Source organism: Chinchilla lanigera, unplaced genomic scaffold, assembly GCF_000276665.1.
Source record: "Chinchilla lanigera isolate Chin_1 unplaced genomic scaffold, ChiLan1.0 scaffold00043, whole genome shotgun sequence".
Classification (NCBI taxonomy): domain Eukaryota; kingdom Metazoa; phylum Chordata; class Mammalia; order Rodentia; family Chinchillidae; genus Chinchilla; species Chinchilla lanigera.
The window spans coordinates 1,487,593-1,497,201 of NW_004955444.1; the positions used below are offsets into that span (position 1 = coordinate 1,487,593).

The following is a 9,609-nucleotide window of genomic DNA, read 5'->3' on the forward strand; positions in this document are numbered from 1 at the left end:
TCACTGCTTTCAGTGAAAACTGAAGTAGAAAGTAATCATTTACAGATCTGTATGTCACTGATATCACAAAGCTGGCCGAGAAGGCCCAGTTAAGGCTGACCCTGCTACTCCCCCATCCCACTCCCACATCTGAGCTCTTAGCCTGCACCAGACAAGTTATTCCCATACTATGTGATTAAGAATGATCCTGTATGTAAAAAACATGAACTGGCAGTAAAACGTTACTCTGGGTTGGGTTGTCCAAACCCAAAGTTATTTTCCCCGAGCCAGGGTGCTTGATCAGGTTTCAAGTTTATTTAGATGTAAGCATAAATTCTCATTTATAGACACTGCTTTTATAATAACAGTTATAACATTTCTGTTTACACGACTAGCTACAGATCGCCAAAGGGGTGGGTTACCATGTTATAGTTTAAAAATGTGTATTTATAGCAATGAAAGGGGAGGAGAGAATCCCCTCCTGGAGTAACCTAGTTATTTCTCAAATTAAAAAAGAACTGTCATAATCTTACATTTATTTCAATGTAGTATTTTTCTTCAACAAAGGTATCTGCTGCATATAATGATTAAAATACATTCTGATTGGAAGAGGTCATGTTCAACTCACGCGAAGAGCCAGCTTTGCACATGATGCGTCCATGCCTTTTCACCTTGCTTGGTTTCTCGGTGATCCTCAGGCTTCTGGGAGGCTGTTACAGTGTAGCTCTAGAACATCCCCCCAAAGACTCAGGTTTTCAGAGGCTGGGCCTTTGGAAGGCCGTCGGAGTGTCGGGGCACTATGCTCATCCGTGGATTCACCATCCGAAGCGTTCAGAGCCGTTAGAAGGTGGGGCCTGGTTGGAAGGAGCAGGTCGCTGGTGTGACCTGGATGGGTGAGTATCCCATTCCGCTCCGACCTTCTCTCTCTGCTTCCTGGCTGCCGGGGGACAGCAGCTGTCCTCCCTCCAGGCCCTTCTAACAAGCTGGTTTTGCCTTGGAGCCAACCATGGCCTGCACCTTCCACCTAAGCTGGGGGCTGGGCAGGTGGGTGTGTTAGTTATTTTGTCCACTCGATGAGAAAGTGACTGAGACCCAAACTTCAGAAGCTCACTTTTGCCAGACTGCAACGCAAACTAATTAAGTTTTAATTCCTAGGGTGTTTTTTGAGGGGCAAGGAAGGGTTGAGGAGGAGCTAACTCCTGTATTTTCTACCACATCCCCAAGAGATTCCAAGTTCAGCCAGCGTTGAGACTGGCTTTACCCAGTGGTTCTCAGAGTATAGTTCCTAGACCAATAGTGCCTCCTGGGAACTGGACTGGCATGCACACTTTTGTGCTCAACCCAGACTTACAGACTTAGGAATCCCAGGACAGTGGCCACCACCAGTGTTTCAGTAAGGTCTCAGGTGATTATGGGAGGTGCTAAAGTTTTCGAACTCTTCAGCTTTGGCCGAATATTGAAATCATCAGAGAACCTTTAAAATTTCTGGAGATTATGACTTTGAGACTTGACCTAACATTTTAAAAAACCTCCCCAGATAATTCTAGTATTTGGCCAAGCTGCGAACCACAGAAGTAGACCAGCAATTCCTAAAGCACGTTCTCAAACAAGCACATCAGCATCACCTGAGAACTTGTTCAAAAGAGATTCTTGAACCCAATCCAGATCTAGTGAATCAGATACCCAGGGGGTGGGCTCCCAAGTCTGTGTTTTATTATTAATCTCTCCATGTGATTCTGATGCTTGCTATGTGGGAATCACTAGTTTAGACAGCATAGTTCTAGGTTCCAAAAATTATACATGAAATATATATGCATAAATATATAGAGACTTAGGTGGATCAAAGCTCATTACAAAACTATGGACTACAGGCCTTGGAGGAACAGAGTTTCCCTGTTTATATGATTAATACATGTTATTAAATTCTGCTATTACCATTGTGATGTGCACATTGTTTTAAATTGCTTTGCCTTTGTAGATCTGAAGGGTGCTCTCATCTATGCACTTACTCTTTATTTGTTCATTTATTTAGCATTCAGACGCACGACCATTTCATCTGACAGAGGGAAGACAATGGCTTCTGTTCTTCCCTCTGGAGCCCTTCCCATGGGAAACTTATTTTAAGAGTTCATAGTTTCTCAAGACAGGAAGCAACTTTTTAAAATACCAGACTTTTACCTCTGACAACAGAGGTAATTCCAAAATTCAAATAGCTCAATTTGGAAATTTAGCATATTATCTGAAGTTTGTTAGAAAAGCACAAAGCTCTTATTTGAAAGAACTCTGCTGATTTCAATATGTAGCTGAAAATTGTATATTTCATGATGTTTTGATAGACTTGAAGCTTAACAACTTGGTGTCGTCTTCAACTGTCCCGTTAGAGCCAAGTTTCTCTACCCACGAAGTGATTTTCTAGAATGGTGGTCCTTGGACCAGGAGCAGCAGCGGCGGCGGCGGCGGCATCTCACCCTCCAGGCAATTCTAATGCATTCCAAAAGTTGGAAGTCACTGTTTTAAAGCAAGGAAACTTGGGATAAGTTTTGACTCACTACTGTCAGGGTAGTATTATCTCCACTCAGTGACATCTCACGTACTGCTCAGTGTTCTTTTGAAATTCCTTTCCATTATGCTTTCCGTCTCTGAAATCATAGTTTTAATCTAGGTGCATTCCAAGCAGACTCATAACTCTAGGACTTTTCTTCTATGTGTGCATTCTTTTCTGTACCACCTCAACTGAGTTTAGTGAAGACTTGAAATATTCCCCCTTTTGTTTCTAAACCCAACTAGATTGACTCACCCCTTTTCACTTTGTCCTTATGGTCATAATTTTCACTGCCGTCTCATTCCACTCCTGTTTGCTTATACTTGAGCCCCTTTTTATTTCCTCACCTGGCGCAGGCTACCACCCTCTATCATCTCTGCACCATGAATGCCACAAGTAAAGGTAATGGAAATAAAAGCAGCAAATTGCTCCTCATCTATTGCATGGAAGTGTCTAACCCTACACGATTATTTCTTCACAAACCATCTCACAACATATTGTCTTGTTTACCCTCAAAAATGTGGCCAGTAGAGACCAGATTCCATGAAAAAGCATATGGAAGAAGTGGTATGAAAAAGTCTTCTTGAGGTGAATGTGGAGGAGAGAGAAAATGCCCGTGAAGAGGTGCTGCGGTGTGTTCTTGCTCAGTCTTCTCGAAGGCTGTGGTGCAGTCACACCATCCAGTGTGGAGTGGCTAATTCAAACAGGCAGCAAACTGACAGCGTCTGTGGGGCCCTGTGTGGAGAACATTAACAGTCATAAAGCAAGATCGTGTGTGTGTGTGCACATGTGAAAGGAAAAATGAATTATTCTAGTCAAATTTCAAGGAAAACAGCTCAACAAATGTTGCTAATGGGAATAAGTAGTACCAGGATCATAAGATAAATTTTTGTGTTTTAAACAGCAAGTTAGAAGAAACCAAAGTGGCTGAATTGAGTACTAAAAATTTTTACTTAGTAGAGCAATTAGTAGAGTGCAGTTTTGGTTAAAATCATCAATTTAAGGAATACTTATGAGTATTTTTCAGTTTTCTTTAATACCAACAAATATTAAGCAAATGCTTAAAACTGGATATAAAAATTCACTAAGAGGCATATATTTTATAGAGACAAAAACTTTTATATCATAGCTGTGGCTTCTGAGAAAACTATTTGTAGGTTGGGTACTATAGATAAACTTTTTAAAACTGCTTTAAATATTTATTATGATAATTGTGTAGGGACCAAGGAGAGGACCTATGAGAGCACATATAAGCCAAGACAAACCAAGCTGTCTTCAAGTCAAATATTCTTTTTTCTGTGGCATGTATATAAACCCTATGAAAAATTCTGCCAACTCATTTGTCTCTCTGGTGGAAAATACATTGATTTTATTCTTCAAAGAGCACCAATCACCTGAAGACCTCCTGCTAGGTCCTGCCTCTTAAAAGGTTCTACCGTTTCCCAAATTTGTGGGTCTTTGGAGGGTGTTACAGATGCAAACTACAGTGGAGGGTGAAAGAGAAGTTTTTTGTTTTCTTGTTTTTTTGTAAGAGTGCATTCTATAAATATCCAAGGAAGTGAGCTGTGTTCTCAGAGTGTGTTCTCAGGGAACACACACACCGGGCAGCTGCACTTGGTCATGGAAGTGCAGTCACAGTTGCAAGGCTGGAGAAAGAAGCCCTAGCAATAGTGAACTGGGGGGTGGGGGGGGGTGAAGGGGTTGAAGGCCTAGCGGGAGCCAGTTCTGAACAATGGGAACTTCCCGCAGAGATAAACTACCCATTTATTTCACGGTCTTCTGACAGCAGCTCCAAAAGAGGAGGGACGTCAGAGAAGCTTGCAGACTGAAACTTGAGCTGCTCTTAAATGGTGATACTCACCAGAACTGTCAGCTCTTTGTCATTTATGTGGAAAGAAAGTTGTCCTAGTTCATTAATTTATAATCCACAAGGGTTTTGAAAAAGTTGTTGAAAAATAGAAAAAAAATCTTTGTTCTAAAAATAGTACTTTTTAAGTGGGAAAAATTGGTATCTTTTGCCTAGCTCTTTGAATTTCTGACAAGTAAAATTGAATACATTTGAAAAGCTGAGAAACAGAACACTTATCTATAGCAGAAATGTCTACTTACAAAGATATCTTAACATTTTACAAAAGTTTTGAAATAGGAATTGTCTTATCTCCAGCTACCATAACAAAATACCATGGCTCGAGTAGCTCAGACACAAAAAGTAATTGTCTCAGGCTTCTGGAGATCGGAAGACCAAGGCGAGGGTCCCAGCATGGCCGGGTTCTGGTGAGGTTCTTGCTAGACTGCTATGACTGCCATTTCCTGGGTTCCCAAGTAGCAGAGGAGGAAGAGGGCTGGGGAGAGGAACAGAGAGGGGGAGGGGGAAGGGGACAGAGAGGAAAAGGGGAGCACCAGTTCGCCTGTCTCTTCTTTTAAGGTCAAGAATCCCATCATGAGAGACTCCACCCCCATCTAAACCCAAGTATCTCCCGAAGGCCTCATCTCTAAACACTATGACACTGGGTTTAGAGCTTCAACATACGGGTTTTGAGAGGACACAATTTGGGACAAATATACAAACACTTTTATTTTTTTTCCTCCTGTGGTTATCTGGCCCTACTAGACTTTTGAGTACAAATGAAGTCACATCAGCGCCCCAATTACAACTATTCCTAACTCTTCCTGTCTTACCGTGGGACTTCAGCCCCTTCTAAATTCTCCCTCTGTGGGCACTGAAGACCTCACTGGTGTTCCAGAGCAAGTTCAATACTATTTGTTAACTATAATATCTTCCACATGAGGGTTTCGCTGCTGTCTCCTAAGCCACGCCTTCCCTGAGACTGCTGATGCGACAAGATCCCAGGCTTCCACTGCTGCATTATCACGCGCCCTCAGGGCAGCATTTGTGTATGTGGGCACACGTGCAGTGCTGGTGCAGAACGACCCCATCCCAGCTCTCTGCAGTCTCCCGGATGCTGATGCTAGATTTTTTTTCCCACCAGAATTATCAAGCACACAAACAGCTCCTTCATCTTCTGTTCCTAACCCTTTTCTCTCCTGGGACCCAAAACTTTCTTCCTCATCACTGCCCTGCTACTGAATCACGCGGGTGGGGATCCTTTCCAAACAATACCCAGAGCTCCTGTGCGTATCCATTCTGGCCAACAGATGGCTTAGGGGGCTGGCAGCCGTCTAGGTTCAAAGACAGAGTCTGTGAATTCCAGTCTGGGTTTACCCGGTACTTCCTGCTGTACTTGAAACTTCAATAATTTAAAGTCATTTTAGATTTACTCATCATAAACATCTAGGAACACAAAAGTACTAAATGACGAAATATTTGGAAATCAGATCTAAGAAGGTGTACATCCAACTGTTGTGATATTGTATCAGCCTCCCAGCTACTGGGAAAATGGGCCTTCACTCTACCGAAGACAGTTTGGTACCAACTGCAAGAACTATTCCCATTGCTTCGGTGGCGTCCTAAGATTTACCTCATTTATATCCTAAGATGTCTCAAAACTACAAAAAGTAGTGGAAATATTTAAATTAAAAAATCTACAAATTACCCTCTAAGCTATTTTAATTGAAAAAAGAATATGCTGTACATTGGCATTTGCATAATTTTCACTGAGAAAAAATATACCGTGAATTACTCTTCATGGAAAAGAAGATGCCATGGAATCAGACCCATGGCAAAGATTCCAATACGACCTTGGGCCTCGTCTTACCTCTCTTTGTCCTAGGCTTCCTTTAAAAAAAAACGTGAGAAAACAGCTCCTGCTTCCTGGGTTGTCCGGAGGGTGCGATGGGTTCTGTGTGAGGTTTGGAAGGACTGTGCCTGGCGCGCAGTAAGTGCCATAGATATGTTTGCAACAGAAAAGTATGAAAATTATTTGAAAGGAATCAGCCTTTCTGATTAGTCAGCAAAGAACTTTAAAACAAAAAAGGTTCAGCACTTGACTCAGTCATAACAATTTTAAAGTACTTTTCACTTGTGATTACTTTTTTTGATGGGTCAAAGGTCTTTAACCAAAAGCAAAACACACCCACCTTTATGCTAGGGCAGAACCCCCCAAAATGTGTTTCTTGGGATGCTATTTCAGTGGAACATTAGCAGGTGTTCCGTGAAACAAGAAAGCAGCTGGTGAGCTGAGAAGAACTGAGTGAGAGGAACGTAACTGGGGCTTCTTCACCAGGACTTCTCTGATTCTCATGCCCTAACATACCCTGAGATCTCCAAGGACACGGTGGTTTCCCACATGTACTTAGGAAACGTTTTTTTATTTACACAGCATCTTGAGATGTTAACGTTCTGTGAAATGCACTTTGGTCTTATAAATATCTTTCTCCTCTTCCTCTTCCTCTCCTTCCTTCTCCTTTCCCTTCTTACAATTTTTTTTTTTTGTTTTTCTCTGGTACCGGGAATCGAACTCACAACCTTGTGCTTGCCAGGCAGGCGCTGTGCCGCTGAGCTAAATCCCCGGCCCCTCCTTTCCCTTCTTGAAGGGTGGAGCGGCCCATCCTGAAGGAACTCACTGGTGGGAGCATGGAAGCCCACCGCGGTGGCCCAGCAAAGCTGAGGCTGAAGTACCGCCTGCATCACTTACAAGCATAAGGAGCGTCATTCATCTACAAACGCTTTGCCTCGCTTCATCTTTGTCTTTTGTTGTTTTTTAAAATGCTGAAGTAGTATTCTTATTTTATGATGACGAAAGAGGTTCAGAGGAGCGGGGCAGGCGATGGCTTGGGCTCACACAGCTCCTGAAGTGTGACTCAAACTATGCAGGGTGACCTGAAATCCCCTCCTTTTCCGCGGCACCCCTGTGGCCTGCTGGGTTTCCAATTAAACAATCTCTTCCAAGGAAAACCAGGGCATCCCACATCTGCGCTCACTCAGGGGCGTCCGCAGTGGGAGGTCACTTCTGCGTGGCACGATCACGAGGCAGTCGGGGCTCTAGGCGGGGTCCTCAGGCTGATCGGGGAGTGTGAGGACCGAGGAAAAGGAGAACTCGGTCAGAATTCTGCTCTGGTAGCTCTGGGCCACTCTGCACTGTGGTTTCTGATTTGGCGTCTGCTCATGAGGGCGCCGTCTCGGACTCTGAGTACCCAGGGTACTTACGCACTTACCCACAGCACAGCTGCTCAGGGGACGCTTCTTAGTAAGAGACTCCAGATGCACAACTCTCACTACAGTGCAGAGCCGCTGGACATTTTACTTAAGATAATCTGGTGCTCTGAGCAAGAACTGAGTTCTTCCCATGATATTATAGGACTATTCCTTTTGAGGCACTGTTTCGAGATATCCAGTTATGAGGTAATTACACTTAATTTAATGTGTAACAGTGTCAGAAAAAGACTTTAGAGTAATTCAGTTCTCAGAGTTCATCAGTAGAACAATACACTAATACATTACACTAACACACTATGACACTAATACTGTAGCACACTAACACACAGTGATAATAGTTGCTGCTTACCCAGTGGTTACTAATGGCCACATACTGTATAACATGCTTTACGTAGTTGGCCTTTTTTAACCTGTAATATTGGAAGAAAACTATTAACATCCCCATTTTACAGGTGAGACAAGTGAGGCCTAACATGGTTCAGTAGCTTGCCCACTGCCACACAACTAGGAGGATCTTGTGAGGAGCTTGACAGAAGTTGTGGCTTTTTAGTATTTGCTCAAAACCTGGCCGGTGCCTAGAACATAATAAGGGCTTCCTGCAAGTTTGTTGAGTGATTGTGGAAGCGATGAAATCCTCCAGGTTTCCTACACTAGCTGGCTTTACCTGAGTGTGCTCCACAAAGCCCTGCTGTCCCAGCATGGGTGAGATGTGACCGAAAGCTGAGTGAAGGCCCTTCTCCCTCTTTCTGGAGCAGCAGGTGCAGCCTCAGCACCATTTTCAGTGCCCGCGCAGGGATCGCCTGTACCCAGCAGCACAGTGCCACAAGAAGGCCTCGAAGAGGGCACCAGGGCAGGGACCCCCACAGTGGCCCGGGACTCCCTGCCTGGCTCGCGCCTGCGTCCCTCCCAGCGCTGGCCACCCTTCGGTCTTTCACATAGAAACCCAGGGCCGCGGTCTGGTGTGGACTCCTTCCACAGAGCCGTGTGCACGTTCCTCGGCCGGGCAAGGGAGTGGACCCGCCAGCACATCCAAGCGGGGCTTGGCCGTCAGCGCAGGCACCTCGCCCAGCACTTCCGGCTGGAAAAGTTCCAGCCCGGGCAGCCCCCTCTTTGCAGCGTGCGCCCTGAGTTCACAGCACCTCCCAGAAGTTTAAAGTGGTTCTCTGCCTAAGGCCTCCACTTACCTAGTGCGGGTGGGAAATTCGAGCTCTTCCCCTCCGTGGAGTTCTGCCCTCCCTGCCCCACCGAGGGGAGCCACCACCCCTTCCCGACTGTTCCAATTTTCTTGGTTTTAAGTCTTTTCCCAAACCCGGAAAAGGTCCCAGACTTGTTTCCTCACCTCATTTTTCCTTAAAAAGGCGCCTCCAAGCTTTGAGTCACCCACCTCTCTGGCGTCCGAGGCCCCTAAGATGTGAATTCCGCTGGGAGGGAGCCGTGACCTTGGGGTCACCTTGGCGTTCCTAGGCCCCAGCACTGTGCCCGGCACATAGAGGGCGCCGGTGAGTTTTTCCTGGATGGATGAGCCTCGAAAGTGCGGGTGCCCTCGTTGTGTGACGCGAACGCGCACGTGTGAGCAGCACTTCGCCTGTGCACCAGCGTGGCCCCGGGTTCTTTCCTCCCACTCAGCAACCCGGAGCTTGGCACACAACAGCCGAGCTGGGCCAGGGCAGGCGGGGCCGGGGAAGCTCGCAGAAGCCTCGCGGGGTGCACGCTGGCTGAGGGTCAGGGCCGCCCGTCTCTAGGGGGGACAGCACCTCGGGGGCTTCGAGAGGCAGCGGAGCGGGCAGGGGGACCCCGAACGCCCGCATCAGCAGGCTGGGGAGGGAAGAGGCCGGCGGCGTGCGGTGCCTGGCCCCTTCGGGAATACAAAGCAGCTTTGGCCCCGAACCCCCAGGAGGCCCCGTCACGCGGGCGGGGGCCCGTGCGGGGCGGGGCGAGAGGTCCTGGGGGACAGCGGGGTCACACCGGGCGG

At 46.1% G+C, this 9,609-nt stretch overlaps 1 long non-coding RNA gene across 3 annotated transcripts; it reads right to left on the bottom strand.

The window, feature by feature from the left end:
- Window positions 1-272: 272 nt before the first annotated feature.
- On the bottom strand, window positions 273-9,590 carry LOC106149387. Of its 3 annotated transcripts, none has more exons than XR_001235540.1 (3): window positions 8,977-9,590; window positions 3,032-3,256; window positions 273-2,487 (listed from the first exon to the last, which is right to left on the bottom strand). It is a non-coding gene; the product is annotated as an uncharacterized LOC106149387 (long non-coding RNA). The 3 variants fall into 3 exon arrangements; XR_001235541.1 differs by adding an exon at window positions 6,238-6,347 and having other exon boundaries at window positions 273-3,256; XR_001235539.1 differs by having other exon boundaries at window positions 273-3,256.
- Between the last annotated feature and the right edge of the window lie 19 nt (window positions 9,591-9,609).